Source organism: Pelobates fuscus, chromosome 7 (genome assembly GCF_036172605.1).
Source record: "Pelobates fuscus isolate aPelFus1 chromosome 7, aPelFus1.pri, whole genome shotgun sequence".
In the NCBI taxonomy this organism is placed as follows: Eukaryota; Metazoa; Chordata; class Amphibia; order Anura; family Pelobatidae; genus Pelobates; species Pelobates fuscus.
The window spans coordinates 15,098,221-15,112,839 of record NC_086323.1 but is presented as its reverse complement, the minus strand read 5'-3'; the positions used below and the strand labels follow the sequence as shown (position 1 = coordinate 15,112,839).

Here is a 14,619-nt window from a genome sequence, read left to right as displayed (position 1 = left end):
AGTGTAAATAGGCGGCCATCTTAAGTGAGGAGCCAGTTAATCTGAATTGCACTGACCTGTCACTTGTGGCTGGTCGGCGGAGTTCTTTTCTTTTTTCTCCCTCTGCAGGTAATGGCGTCACTGGAGGAGATTCTGGACGGAGTTCGGGCGGCGGTTCGTGACAGAGGAATGGCGTGGCTGCATGAACAGATCGGGGCTGCTGCCACCCACGCGGAGGGACCGGAGAGGAGGTCAGCGCGGAGGACCAGGCCGCCGCAGAGGTTGAGCCCAGGGGAGGCCCCGGCGGCCCGGCGGCGGAGGAGCCCTTCGGCGGTCGGCGGGTCGGCTGCCGGACCGAGCACAGCGGCGGAGGACGGAGTGCGGCGGGCGCCATCGGGCGGACCCGCCGGGCAGGCGACAGCGGGCGCGAAGCGGAGGCCACGAGGTCCAAAGGCGCCCCGCGTAATGGCGGCCGGCGGGACAGCAGGAAGTGGGAGTGCTGCAACGCCAGCGGACCATGCGGCTGCGGATGGCATCACCCACGCGGCCAGTGGGCAACAGACGGAGCGTCCCGGTGAGTCAACCTCCAGCGGTATCACTGAGGGGCAAAAGGGGAACGCAAAACGGGTTCCCATAGTACAAGCGGTCCGCCAGGCATTGCGGGGAGACCAGGTCAGCAGGGGATCCGAAGGGGCGGCTGGAGAGAGGATCAGAACTGAGCACAGTGGAATGGGAGGAGAAAGCAGCGGAGCGGGTCGGGCAGCTCAAAGGTTTTCGGGAGCTAGGAAGGCGACAGGCGGCCTATCCCAGGGGGTCCTGGCGGAGTCAGACAGGGCGGCCGGAGAGAGGCCCGGCGCAGCGGCTGTGGGAGAGCCGGTGGGTTCGACGCGCCACAGGGAAGCAAGGGGCGGCAGTATAGAGCGGGGGGGCCCATCCGGCTGCCCTCAGGTACGGCCAAGTGACAGGGAAGCGGCAGTAAGGGGCCAGGGCGGCGAGCGGCGCAGCAGCAGCGCCAGGTGCAGCAGTGACAGGAGCTGGTCAGGAAGACAGGAGAGCAGGGACAGGAGCCATTCACGGCTAGGCCGCAGCGAGTCAAGGTTCAGCGCCAGGGAGAGGAGAAGGAGATCCAGGTCAGAGGAAGGGAGGCGGAGCAGGAGGCGCAGTGCATCGGGATCTTCGGAGAGGAGCTTCAGGGAGCAGCGGCGGGGAGGACACAGCAAGGGAGGTCGGAGGGAGCTGAGGAGAGGATCCAGGGCAGTCGGAGAAGAGCGTGGGGAGGAAGGGCGGGTAGGGAGCTACTCGGGCAGACTACCCAGGATGTCTTCTCCTTACAGGTCACGGAGTAACTCACCAGCGGTTCCGAGGCGGGACCAGGCGGGCAGGAGTCGGCGACTATTGGGAGCTCCAGTGTCTGAAATGGCGGATGGAGGGACTGCAACCCCGCGGCCTGCGGCGGCCAGGGGCATCAGCGGTGAGTCTTCCTCTACACCACACCCTGGGACATTCATACACTGTTGTTTGAAGTCATTCATAGATTCATGGTCAGAGGATAGGGAACCACTTAGGTTCGATAAGGTTTGGTCAGCAGGTGACGGCAGCGGGTCTGGGTTGGAGAGGGCGACCTCAGGAGTGACAGGTGGTAATGGGGAGGAAACAAGGCCCACTGATAAGCCCGATGGATCGTCGGCGGGGGACGGGGTACTTGACGTGACGGGTGGGGACATTGCGGACGCAGCGCGTCAGAATGTACATGTGTCCTTCGCGGGGCCGTTAGGTTGCCATTTGAAAGGGGAGGTGAAAGAGAAGATTGCGAAAGGGGAATTCGTGGAAATATTTTCCCTTCTTCCCCTGGAGGAATTCTTAGATTTAAAAGAGGAGGACAAGAAGGACGCCAAGAAAGAGGAGGAGGAGAAAAGGCGGAGGTATCGGAAGATACCGAAGACCTTCGGCAATTGGCTATGGGCCTTTTGCATTTTGGCTAGTGTTATTGGGGAGAAGCGGCCGGAGTGCTGCTCGCAGTTGTTTTGTTACTTAGACGGAATTGGGGACGCATACCGCATCTATGGGGGGTTGGCATGGTGGAGGTACGATGAGCAGTTCCGTCAGCGACTGGCGGCCAACCCTTCCATGCGCTGGGACAAATGGACCTGCCGCTGTGGATGCGGTTAATGATGGCGCAAAAGAATGCGCCCTTTCCAGGGACTGCCGGCACCGCTGCCGGGGGGGCGGTGGCGGCAGGTCAAAAGAAAGGTAACTGCTGGGCTTACAACGAGGGACAGTGTAAGTGGGGATCCGCTTGTAGATTCCGTCATGAATGCTCACGGTGCGGCGGGACCCACGGGGTCAACAGGTGTTTCAAGAAGGGTAAGTCGGCCGCAGGGGGGGGAGCAACGGGAGCGGTCGCTCCCGCAGCTCCCGCTGGGGGTGTCACCAGTGAAAGTAGGCGCGATGTTGCCTTGGCTAAGGCAATACGCTGATCAAGCAGTAGCAGAATTCCTTAGGGCGGGCTTTGCCGGGGGTTTTAAAATTCCCTTCAAAGCCACGGGGCCGGGTGCACCTTGTGAGAACCTCAGGTCGGTCAGGGAACACCCGGGGGTGGTGCGGGAGAAATTAGCCAAGGAAGTCCAATTGGGGAGGATGGCGGGGCCATTTCCGGCCCCGCCCTTGGCGAATCTGAGGTTGTCACCATTGGGGGTGGTCCCTAAGAAGGAAGAGGGAAAGTTTCGTTTGATTCATCATTTATCGCACCCAAAGGGGTCTTCGGTGAATGATGACATCGACGCCGACCTATGCTCGGTCTCCTACACGTCATTCGACAAAGCCGTCGAGCTGGTTAGGAGAGCAGGGCGTGGGGCGCTGATGGCCAAGGTGGACGTGGAGGCGGCTTTCCGGCTGCTGCCCATACACCCGGACTGTCACCACCTGTTGGGGTGTCACTTTGAGGGTGAAATCTTCGTGGACTTGTGTCTGCCTATGGGTTGTTCCATCTCTTGTGCCTACTTCGAGAGGTTTAGTACCTTCTTGGAATGGGTGGTGCGCATGGAATCGGCGGGGGGTGCCGTAGTGCACTACTTGGATGATTTTCTGTGTGTCGGCCCACGGGACTCTGAGCGGTGCGCTCAGGTACTGAGGGTGTTCCAGCGGGTGGCTCATACCTTCGGGGTGCCGTTGGCTGGGGACAAGACGGTGGGCCCCACCACGTGCCTTAGCTTCTTGGGACTCGAAATTGATTCGGAGCTCGGGGAATGCAGGTTGCCTAGTGACAAGCTGCGGCATCTGCGACAGCTAGTGGCAATAGTCAAGGGGGCGAGGAAAGTGACCTTGCAGGGGCTCCAATCCCTCGTGGGGAGCCTCAATTTTGCGTGCAGGGTGATCCCCATGGGGAGGATATTTTGTCGGAGGTTGGCACAAGCAACCAGTGGAGTGCGGCGGCCGTCTCACTACATTCGGGTGTCAGCCGAGATGAAAGACGATTTGGGGGTTTGGGAACAGTTTTTGGGCAACTTTAACGGGAAAGTGTTCTTTCGGGAACCGACGGTGTCGTCGGCCGCGATGAAGTTGTTTACAGACGCTTCCGGCAGCATTGGTTTTGGGGCCTACTTGGCGGGTAAGTGGTGCGCGGAGGCGTGGCCGGAACCGTGGAAGGTGAGTCCTCTGATTAAGAACTTAGCATTCTTGGAGTTGTTTCCCATCGTTGTCGCAGTGGTTCTCTGGGGTACGGAGTTGGCTAACAAAAAGGTGGTATTCTACTCCGATAACATGGCGGTAGTGCAAGCGATTAATAGCTTGACCGCCTCGTCGCCCCCGGTAGTACGCTTGCTGCGAAAACTGGTGCTTGGTTGTATGTCATTCAACATAGTGTTCAGGGCTAGGCACATCCCGGGGCTCCAGAATGTGGTGGCTGACTCACTGTCTCGTTTTCAGTGGGAACGCTTTCGGGAGGCAGCACCGGACGCGCAGGCCCAAGGGCAGGAGTGCCCGGGTGTGATGTGGCAACTCGGGATGGCCTGCTTGGAGACTGTGTGAGGAGGTCACTGGCGCCGAGCACTTGGTCGTCTTACATAAAGGTTTGGAAGCTATGGGACGAGACGGTGGCTCAGGTGGGTAGCGCCCCTACGGAGGGGCAACGCTTGGATGCACTTTTATGGTTGCTCTGTCGATTGTTTGCGGCTCAGGCGTCGCCTGCCATGGTGGACAGACACCTATCTGCCTTGGCTTTCCTGTTTAAATTCAATGGCTGGGTTGATGATACAAAACACTTCCTGGTCCGTCAAGCAGTGAAGGGATTCAAGAGGGGGAAGAAAACTGTGGACACGCGTAGGCCAGTGTCCTTTGATTTGTTGCGGGAGCTGGTGGGGGTTCTACCGGGAATTTGCAGCTCCACGTTCGAGGTAACGTTGTTCACGGTGGCATTTTGTGTGGGCTTTTTTCGGTGCATTTCGGATCGGGGAGTTGGTCAGCGCAAACAAGATGGGTCTTGGGGGTCTTCAGCTCGCAGATGTGGAGGTTCGTAGGGACAGGGTGCAAATTCAGTTGCGCCGCTCGAAGACGGACATTTTTGGTAAAGGTTGCACAATTGTGCTGTTCGGGTTGCCTGGTTCTGGGGTGTGCCCAGTGGAAACGGGGTCGGAGTACCGGGCATTGCGCCCGGGGGGTGATGGTTGCTTCCTTGTGCACCAAGACGGCTCGGCCCTGTCGCGTTTCCAGTTTATGAGGGTGTTTCGGATGGGAGTAAGTAAGCTGGGCCTGGAGCCTGGGCAATTTGGGACTCACTCCTTTAGAATTGGGGCGGCGACCGAGGCCGCATGGTTGGGACTGGGGGATGAGAGGATTAAACGCATTGGGAGGTGGGAATCCTTGCGTTTTCGATCATACGTTAGACCGGATAGGCTGGTGTGAGAGGGGCAGTGTTATGCTGTGATGGAAGTGGAATCCATCTGTTTGGTATTAACGTGTTTTTCTTTGCAGGATGGAAGGTGTGGATCTGGGGGCACTCGTATATCTATTGGGCTCAGAAGAGGGCTGCTGTTCGGAGAAGTGGAGCACAGCTCGGTTTTCTTCCAGGAGAAGTGTCAATTTCATGGTTCGGCTTTAGGGGGTTTAGCTGGCAAAGCCTTAGTAGCACGTTGTTTAGCAGGTTGACCGGAGGGTCCTCACCAGACATAGTTTTAATACACAGGGGTGGGAATGATTTGGGTCTGATTCCGCAAAGGGAGTTGGTTAGACGGATGAAGAGAGACGTTGATCGGCTGTTGGACCTGGTCCCTGGCGTGGTGGTGGTGTGGTCGGAAATGGTCCCCCGTTTCACGTGGCGGCACGCCAGGGATCCAGCTGCAGTGGCTCGATGCAGGGGCAAGGTTAACAGGGCAATGGCGAGCTTTGTGCGGCGAGTGGGGGGCATTGTAGTTCGGCATAGGGAACTGGAAGACATGTTGCCGGGTTATTTTAGGAGAGACGGGGTACACTTGTCGGACGTGGGTTGTGACTTGCTCAACCTAGGCTTTCAGGAAGGGATTAGCTTGGCCCTGTTTCAGGGTGGTGGGGGGCGCACATGTCCTTAAGGGATCAAGTCATGTGCTATGGCGGAACAGGGCGTGTTAAAGCCAGGAGTTAGCTGGAATTGGGAATGGACAGGCCAAGGCCTAGGCTGGAGTAGGCCAGATGGATTAGAGTGTTGGTAGGTTCAAGCTCTTCGGTGGCTTCGAACCTAGGGGGTAGGGGTGTCTGGGTACACCCCTACAGTTAACAGTATGGTTTTGGGGCCTCTCTGGTAGGCCGTGTGTTACTAGTTATATGTTAAGTGAATGTTAATTATTGTTCAAAAGATAGGGTCATTGTCAGGGGTATTGTGCGGGGGGATAGTAATATAATGTTAGCTGGACAATGACCCTAAATTGTTAATTTATTTATTTATATATTTAATAATTAATAAAGCTGTGGACGTTATAATCCAACAGATAAATTTGGTGTCAGTGTTTTATTTAAGGTAAAACTAAAAGTAGCACCTGCCGAATAACGACGGTGCATATGTCATGAAGCCCATGGAACAGTGAAACAGGGGAGTGGGCCTTGACAAGGCCAGGAAGTGGGCAGGTGGAAAATTATGGGATGGTTTAGGGTGGGGCTAAGTAGGGGAGGAGTCAGGTAGTGTAAATAGGCGGCCATCTTAAGTGAGGAGCCAGTTAATCTGAATTGCACTGACCTGTCACTTGTCCCTCCCTCCCTCCCTATAGTTGAGGTTTGATCCCGTTTGGTCACAGCGGCGGGAACAGGGCGTGTTAAAGCCAGGAGTTAGCTGGAATTGGGAATGGACAGGCCAAGGCCTAGGCTGGAGTAGGCCAGATGGATTAGAGTGTTGGTAGGTTCAAGCTCTTCGGTGGCTTCGAACCTAGGGGGTAGGGGTGTCTGGGTACACCCCTACAGTTAACAGTATGGTTTTGGGGCCTCTCTGGTAGGCCGTGTGTTACTAGTTATATGTTAAGTGAATGTTAATTATTGTTCAAAAGATAGGGTCATTGTCAGGGGTATTGTGCGGGGGGATAGTAATATAATGTTAGCTGGACAATGACCCTAAATTGTTAATTTATTTATTTATATATTTAATAATTAATAAAGCTGCGGACGTTATAATCCAACAGATAAATTTGGTGTCAGTGTTTTATTTAAGGTAAAACTAAAAGTAGCACCTGCCGAATAACGACGGTGCATATGTCATGCTTTGCCTGCAGTCAAAGATGCTGACATCATAAATAGGGAACCAAAACTTTTTCTTTTTTTCGCAACAGCTTGGTGCTTAGAACCACTTGGATCTCTGTTTAAGAAGTTTCTTCTACTTTTGTACAAGTTTAGCACAGCCAGTGTAAACTGGGCCTGAAAAAATTGAGTGAAACTGGTGGTCGTTCCTCTCCACGGAAATCTTTAGTAAAAGGCGAAAGATTTATTCGATCTGAAGAGAAACCAGAGTATAAAGTCCATCCATCTGACAGCAGGCAAGGTGCGGAACCTGCCTTTTACACGTATGGTGAGCAACCCTACATTAAGCTGTAACTTGGAGAATCTGCCATAAATATTAATGACCCCACTAAATATGTAAAAAAAAGACAAAACATCTGGTGTTTTTTTAAGCTTGTATCATATTAACAGCAAAGGGAAGAGGAGCACAGCTGCTTGCAGTGCAACATGGGTATTCAAATGAGGCATGCCCACTGCTGACACGCCCCTAAATGCATGCTTGGTCTCTCTGCAGAGCCCTGCAGCTGTCAAGAATGCCAGAGCCTGAGGCATGCTTTGCCCGCAGTCAAAGATGCTGACATCATAAATAGGGAACCAAAACTTTTTCTTTTTTTCGCAACAGCTTGGTGCTTAGAACCTCTTGGATCTCTGTTTAAGAAGTTTCTTCTACTTTTGTACAAGTTTAGCACAGCCAGTGTAAACTGGGCCTGAAAAAATTGAGTGAAACTCATGGTCGTTCCTCTCCACGGAAATCTTTAGTAAAAGGCGAAAGATTTATTCGATCTGAAGAGAAACCAGAGTATAAAGTCCATCCATCTGACAGCAGGCAAGGTGCGGAACCTGCCTTTTACACGTATGGTGAGCAACCCTACATTAAACTGTAACTTGGAGAATCTGCCATAAATATTAATGACCCCACTAAATATGTAAAAAAAGAAAAAAAATATATATATATATTTTTTAGCTTGTATCATATTAACAGCAAAGGGAAGAGGAGCACAGCTGCTTGCAGTGCAACATGGGTATTCAAATGAGGCATGCCCACTGCTGACACGCCCCTAAATTCATGCTTGGTCTCTCGGCAGAGCCCGGCAGCTGTCAAGAATGCCAGAGCCTGAGGCATGCTTTGCCCGCAGTCAAAGATGCTGACATCATAAATAGGGATCCAAAACTTTTTCTTTTTTTCGCAACAGCTTGGTGCTTAGAACCTCTTGGATCTCTGTTTTTAAGAAGTTTCTTCTACTTTTATACAAGTTCAGCACAGCCAGTGTAAACTGGGCCTGAAAAAATTGAGTGAAACTCGTGGTCATTCCTCTCCACGGAAATCTTTAGTAAAAGGCGAAAGATTTATTCGATCTGAAGAGAAACCAGAGTATAAAATCCATCCATCTGACAGCAGGCAAGGTGCGGAACCTGCCTTTTACACGTATGGTGAGCAACCCTACATTAAACTGTAACTTGGAGAATCTGCCATAAATATTAATGACCCCTCTAAATATGTAAAAAAAGACAAAATATCTGGTGTTTTTTTAAGCTTGTATCATATTAACAGCAAAGGGAAGAGGAGCACAGCTGCTTGCAGTGCAACATGGGTATTCAAATGAGGCATGCCCACTGCTGACACGCCCCTAAATGCATGCTTGGTCTATGGCAGAGCCCTGCAGCTGTCAAGAATGCCAGAGCCTGAGGCATGCTTTGCCCGCAGTCAAAGATGCTGACATCATAAATAGGGAACCAAAACTTTTTCTTTTTTTCGCAACAGCTTGGTGCTTAGAACCTCTTGGATCTCTGTTTAAGAAGTTTCTTCTACTTTTGTACAAGTTTAGCACAGCCAGTGTAAACTGGGCCTGAAAAAATTGAGTGAAACTCGTGGTCTTTCCTCTCCACGGAAATCTTTAGTAAAAGGCGAAAGATTTATTCGATCTGAAGAGAAACCAGAGTTTAAAGTCCATCCATCTGACAGCAGGCAAGGTGCGAAACCTGCCTTTTACACGTATGGTGAGCAACCCTACATTAAGCTGTAACTTGGAGAATCTGCCATAAATATTAATGACCCCACTAAATATGTAAAAAAAGACAAAATATCTGGTGTTTTTTTAAGCTTGTATCATATTAACAGCAAAGGGAAGAGGAGCACAGCTGCTTGCAGTGCAACATGGGTATTCAATTGAGGCATGCCCACTGCTGACACGCCCCTAAATGCATGCTTGGTCTCTCGGCAGAGCCCTGCAGCTGTCAAGAATGCCAGAGCCTGAGGCATGCTTTGCCTGCAGTCAAAGATGCTGACATCATAAATAGGGAACCAAAACTTTTTCTTTTTTTCGCAACAGCTTGGTGCTTAGAACCTCTTGGATCTCTGTTTAAGACGTTTCTTCTACTTTTGTACAAGTTTAGCACAGCCAGTGTAAACTGGGCCTGAAAAAAATTGAGTGAAACTCATGATCGTTCCTCTCCACGGAAATCTTTAGTAAAAGGCGAAAGATTTGTTCGATCTGAAAAGAAACCAGAGTATAAAGTCCATCCATCTGACAGCAGGCAAGGTGCGGAACCTGCCTTTTACACGTATGGTGAGCAACCCTACATTAAACTGTAACTTGGAGAATCTGCCATAAATATTAATGACCCCACTAAATATGTAAAAAAAGAAAAAATCTCTGTTTTTTTTTTTAAGCTTGTATCATATTAACAGCAAAGGGAAGAGGAGCACAGCTGCTTGCAGTGCAACATGGGTATTCAAATGAGGCATGCCCACTGCTGACACGCCCCTAAATGCATGCTTGGTCTCTCGGCAGAGCCCTGCAGCTGTCAAGAATGCCAGAGCCTGAGGCATGAAGCCCATGGAACAGTGAAACAGGGGAGTGGGCCTTGACAAGGCCAGGAAGTGGGCAGGTGGAAAATTATGGGATGGTTTAGGGTGGGGCTAAGTAGGGGAGGAGTCAGGTAGTGTAAATAGGCGGCCATCTTAAGTGAGGAGCCAGTTAATCTGAATTGCACTGACCTGTCACTTGTGGAGTTCTTTTCTTTTTTCTCCCTCTGCAGGTAATTGTGTCACTGGAGGAGATTCTGGACGGAGTTCGGGCGGCGGTTCGTGACAGAGGAATGGCATGGCTGCATGAACAGATCGGGGCTGCTGCCACCCACGCGGAGGGACCGGAGAGGAGGTCAGCGCGGAGGACCAGGCCGCCGCAGAGGTTGAGCCCAGAGGAGGCCCCTGCGGCCCGGCGGCGGAGGAGCCCTTCGGCGGTCGGCGGGTCAGTTGCCGGACCGAGCACAGCGGCGGAGGACGGAGTGCGGCGGGCGCCATCGGGCGGACCCGCCGGGCAGGCGACAGCGGGCGCGAAGCGGAGGCCACGAGGTCCAAAGGCGCCCCGCGTAATGGCGGCCGGCGGGACAGCAGGAAGTGGGAGTGCTGCAACGCCAGCGGACCATGCGGCTGCGGATGGCATCACCCACGTGGCCAGTGGGCAACAGACGGAGCGTCCCGGTGAGTCAACCTCCAGCGGTATCACTGAGGGGCAAAAGGGGAACGTAAAACGGGTTCCCATAGTACAAGCGGTCCGCCAGGCATTGCGGGGAGACCAGGTCAGCAGGGGATCCGAAGGGGCGGCCGGAGGGAGGATCTGAACTGAGCACAGTGGAATGGGAGGAGAAAGCAGCGGAGCGGGTCGGGCAGCTCAAAGGTTTTCGGGAGCTAGGAAGGCGACAGGCGGCCTATCCCAGGGGGTCCTGGCGGAGTCAGACAGGGCGGCCGGAGAGAGGCCAGGCGCAGCGGCTGTGGGAGAGCCGGTGGGTTCGACGCGCCACAGGGAAGCAAGGGGTGGCAGTATAGAGCGGGGGGGCCCATCCGGCTGCCCCCAGGTACGGCCAAGTGACAGGGAAGCGGCAGTAAGGGGCCAGGGCGGCGAGCGGCGCAGCAGCAGCGCCAGGTGCAGCAGTGACAGGAGCTGGTCAGGAAGACAGGAGAGCAGGGACAGGAGCCATTCACGGCTAGGCCGCAGCGAGTCAAGGTTCAGCGCCAGGGAGAGGAGAAGGAGATCCAGGTCAGAGGAAGGGAGGCGGAGCAGGAGGCGCAGTGCATCGGGATCTTCGGAGAGGAGCTTCAGGGAGCAGCGGCGGGGAGGACACAGCAAGGGAGGTCGGAGGGAGCTGAGGAGAGGATCCAGGGCAGTCGGAGAAGAGCGTGGGGAGGAAGGGCGGGTAGGGAGCTACTCGGGCAGACTACCCAGGATGTCTTCTCCTTACAGGTCACGGAGTAACCTCCCGCTGGGGGTGTCACCAGTGAAAGTAGGCGCGATGTTGCCTTGGCTAAGGCAATACGCTGATCAAGCAGTAGCAGAATTCCTTAGGGCGGGCTTTGCCGGGGGTTTTAAAATTCCCTTCAAAGCCACGGGGCCGGGTGCACCTTGTGAGAACCTCAGGTCGGTCAGGGAACACCCGGGGGTGGTGCGGGAGAAATTAGCCAAGGAAGTCCAATTGGGGAGGATGGCGGGGCCATTTAAGGCCCCGCCCTTGGCGAATCTGAGGTTGTCACCATTGGGGGTGGTCCCTAAGAAGGAAGAGGGAAAGGTCCGTTTGATTCATCATTTATCGCACCCAAAGGGGTCTTCGGTGAATGATGACATCGACGCCGACCTATGCTCGGTCTCCTACACGTCATTCGACAAAGCCGTCGAGCTGGTTAGGAGAGCAGGGCGCGGGGCGCTGATGGCCAAGGTGGACGTGGAGGCGACTTTCCGGCTGCTGCCCATACACCCGGACTGTCACCACCTGTTGGGGTGTCACTTTGAGGGTGAAATCTTCGTGGACTTGTGTCTGCCTATGGGTTGTTCCATCTCTTGTGCCTACTTCGAGAGGTTTAGTACCTTCTTGGAATGGGTGGTGCGCATGGAATCGGCGGGGGGTGCCGTAGTGCACTACTTGGATGATTTTCTGTGTGTCGGCCCACGGGACTCTGAGCGGTGCGCTCAGGTACTGAGGGTGTTCCAGCGGGTGGCTCATACCTTCGGGGTGCCGTTGGCTGGGGACAAGACGGTGGGCCCCACCACGTGCCTTAGCTTCTTGGGACTCGAAATTGATTCGGAGCTCGGGGAATGCAGGTTGCCTAGTGACAAGCTGCGGCATCTGCGACAGCTAGTGGCAATAGTCAAGGGGGCGAGGAAAGTGACCTTGCAGGGGCTCCAATCCCTCGTGGGGAGCCTCAATTTTGCGTGCAGGGTGATCCCCATGGGGAGGATATTTTGTCGGAGGTTGGCACAAGCAACCAGTGGAGTGCGGCGGCCGTCTCACTACATTCGGGTGTCAGCCGAGATGAAAGACGATTTGGGGGTTTGGGAACAGTTTTTGGGCAACTTTAACGGGAAAGTGTTCTTTCGGGAACCGACGGTGTCGTCGGCCGCGATGAAGTTGTTTACAGACGCTTCCGGCAGCATTGGTTTTGGGGCCTACTTGGCGGGTAAGTGGTGCGCGGAGGCGTGGCCGGAACCGTGGAAGGTGAGTCCTCTGATTAAGAACTTAGCATTCTTGGAGTTGTTTCCCATCGTTGTCGCAGTGGTTCTCTGGGGTACGGAGTTGGCTAACAAAAAGGTGGTATTCTACTCCGATAACATGGCGGTAGTGCAAGCGATTAATAGCTTGACCGCCTCGTCGCCCCCGGTAGTACGCTTGCTGCGAAAACTGGTGCTTGGTTGTATGTCATTCAACATAGTGTTCAGGGCTAGGCACATCCCGGGGCTCCAGAATGTGGTGGCTGACTCACTGTCTCGTTTTCAGTGGGAACGCTTTCGGGAGGCAGCACCGGACGCGCAGGCCCAAGGGCAGGAGTGCCCGGGTGTGATGTGGCAACTCGGGATGGCCTGCTTGGAGACTGTGTGAGGAGGTCACTGGCGCCGAGCACTTGGTCGTCTTACATAAAGGTTTGGAAGCTATGGGACGAGACGGTGGCTCAGGTGGGTAGCGCCCCTACGGAGGGGCAACGCTTGGATGCACTTTTAAGGTTGCTCTGTCGATTGTTTGCGGCTCAGGCGTCGCCTGCCATGGTGGACAGACACCTATCTGCCTTGGCTTTCCTGTTTAAATTCAATGGCTGGGTTGATGATACAAAACACTTCCTGGTCCGTCAAGCAGTGAAGGGATTCAAGAGGGGGAAGAAAACTGTGGACACGCGTAGGCCAGTGTCCTTTGATTTGTTGCGGGAGCTGGTGGGGGTTCTACTGGGAATTTGCAGCTCCACGTTCGAGGTAACGTTGTTCACGGTGGCATTTGTGTGGGCTTTTTTCGGTGCATTTCGGATCGGGGAGTTGGCCAGCGCAAACAAGATGGGTCTTGGGGGTCTTCAGCTCGCAGATGTGGAGGTTCGTAGGGACAGGGTGCAAATTCAGTTGCGCCGCTCGAAGACGGACATTTTTGGTAAAGGTTGCACAATTGTGCTGTTCGGGTTGCCTGGTTCTGGGGTGTGCCCAGTGGAAACGGGGTCGGAGTACCGGGCATTGCGCCCGGGGGGTGATGGTTGCTTCCTTGTGCACCAAGACTGCTCGGCCCTGTCGCGTTTCCAGTTTACGAGGGTGTTTCGGATGGGAGTAAGTAAGCTGGGCCTGGAGCCTGGGCAATTTGGGACTCACTCCTTTAGAATTGGGGCGGCGACCGAGGCCGCACGGTTGGGACTGGGGGATGAGAGGATTAAACGCATTGGGAGGTGGGAATCCTTGCGTTTTCGATCATACGTTAGACCGGATAGGCTGGTGTGAGAGGGGCAGTGTTATGCTGTGATGGAAGTGGAATCCATCTGTTTGGTATTAACGTGTTTTTCTTTGCAGGATGGAAGGTGTGGATCTGGGGGCACTCGTATATCTATTGGGCTCAGAAGAGGGCTGCTGTTCGGAGAAGTGGAGCACAGCTCGGTTTTCTTCCAGGAGAAGTGTCAATTTCATGGTTCGGCTTTAGGGGGTTTAGCTGGCAAAGCCTTAGTAGCACGTTGTTTAGCAGGTTGACCGGAGGGTCCTCACCAGACATAGTTTTAATACACGGGGGTGGGAATGATTTGGGTCTGATTCCGCAAAGGGAGTTGGTTAGACGGATGAAGAGAGACGTTGATCGGCTGTTGGACCTGGTCCCTGGCGTGGTGGTGGTGTGGTCGGAAATGGTCCCCCGTTTCACGTGGCGGCACGCCAGGGATCCAGCTGCAGTGGCTCGATGCAGGGGCAAGGTTAACAGGGCAATGGCGAGCTTTGTGCGGCGAGTGGGGGGCATTGTAGTTCGGCATAGGGAACTGGAAGACATGTTGCCGGGTTATTTTAGGAGAGACGGGGTACACTTGTCGGACGTGGGTTGTGACTTGCTCAACCTAGGCTTTCAGGAAGGGATTAGCTTGGCCCTGTTTCAGGGTGGTGGGGGGCGCACATGTCATTAAGGGATCAAGTCATGTGCTATGGCGGAACAGGGCGTGTTAAAGCCAGGAGTTAGCTGGAATTGGGAATGGACAGGCCAAGGCCTAGGCTGGAGTAGGCCAGATGGATTAGAGTGTTGGTAGGTTCAAGCTCTTCGGTGGCTTCGAACCTAGGGGGTAGGGGTGTCTGGGTACACCCCTACAGTTAACAGTATGGTTTTGGGGCCTCTCTGGTAGGCCGTGTGTTACTAGTTATATGTTAAGTGAATGTTAATTATTGTTCAAAAGATAGGGTCATTGTCAGGGGTATTGTGCGGGGGGATAGTAATATAATGTTAGCTGGACAATGACCCTAAATTGTTAATTTATTTATTTATATATTTAATAATTAATAAAGCTGTGGACGTTATAATCCAACAGATAAATTTGGTGTCAGTGTTTTATTTAAGGTAAAACTAAAAGTAGCACCTGCCGAATAACGACGGTGCATATGTCATGAAGCCCATGGAACAGTGAAACAGGGGAGT

General features: G+C 53.8%; 5 non-coding genes across 5 annotated transcripts; all 5 read right to left on the bottom strand.

Moving 5' to 3' along the window:
- Window positions 1–6,831: 6,831 nt before the first annotated feature.
- Window positions 6,832–6,945, bottom strand: LOC134569834 (U5 spliceosomal RNA). Its single transcript, XR_010084500.1, has one exon. It is a non-coding gene; the product is annotated as a U5 spliceosomal RNA (small nuclear RNA).
- Window positions 6,946–7,400: 455 nt separating this feature from the next.
- On the bottom strand, window positions 7,401–7,514 carry LOC134570087 (U5 spliceosomal RNA). The gene has a single exon (XR_010084737.1). It is a non-coding gene; the product is annotated as a U5 spliceosomal RNA (small nuclear RNA).
- Window positions 7,515–7,973: 459 nt separating this feature from the next.
- On the bottom strand, window positions 7,974–8,087 carry LOC134569575 (U5 spliceosomal RNA). Its single transcript, XR_010084250.1, has one exon. It is a non-coding gene; the product is annotated as a U5 spliceosomal RNA (small nuclear RNA).
- Window positions 8,088–8,540: 453 nt separating this feature from the next.
- On the bottom strand, window positions 8,541–8,654 carry LOC134569739 (U5 spliceosomal RNA). Its single transcript, XR_010084406.1, has one exon. It is a non-coding gene; the product is annotated as a U5 spliceosomal RNA (small nuclear RNA).
- Window positions 8,655–9,107: 453 nt separating this feature from the next.
- Window positions 9,108–9,223, bottom strand: LOC134569412 (U5 spliceosomal RNA). The gene has a single exon (XR_010084090.1). It is a non-coding gene; the product is annotated as a U5 spliceosomal RNA (small nuclear RNA).
- Between the last annotated feature and the right edge of the window lie 5,396 nt (window positions 9,224–14,619).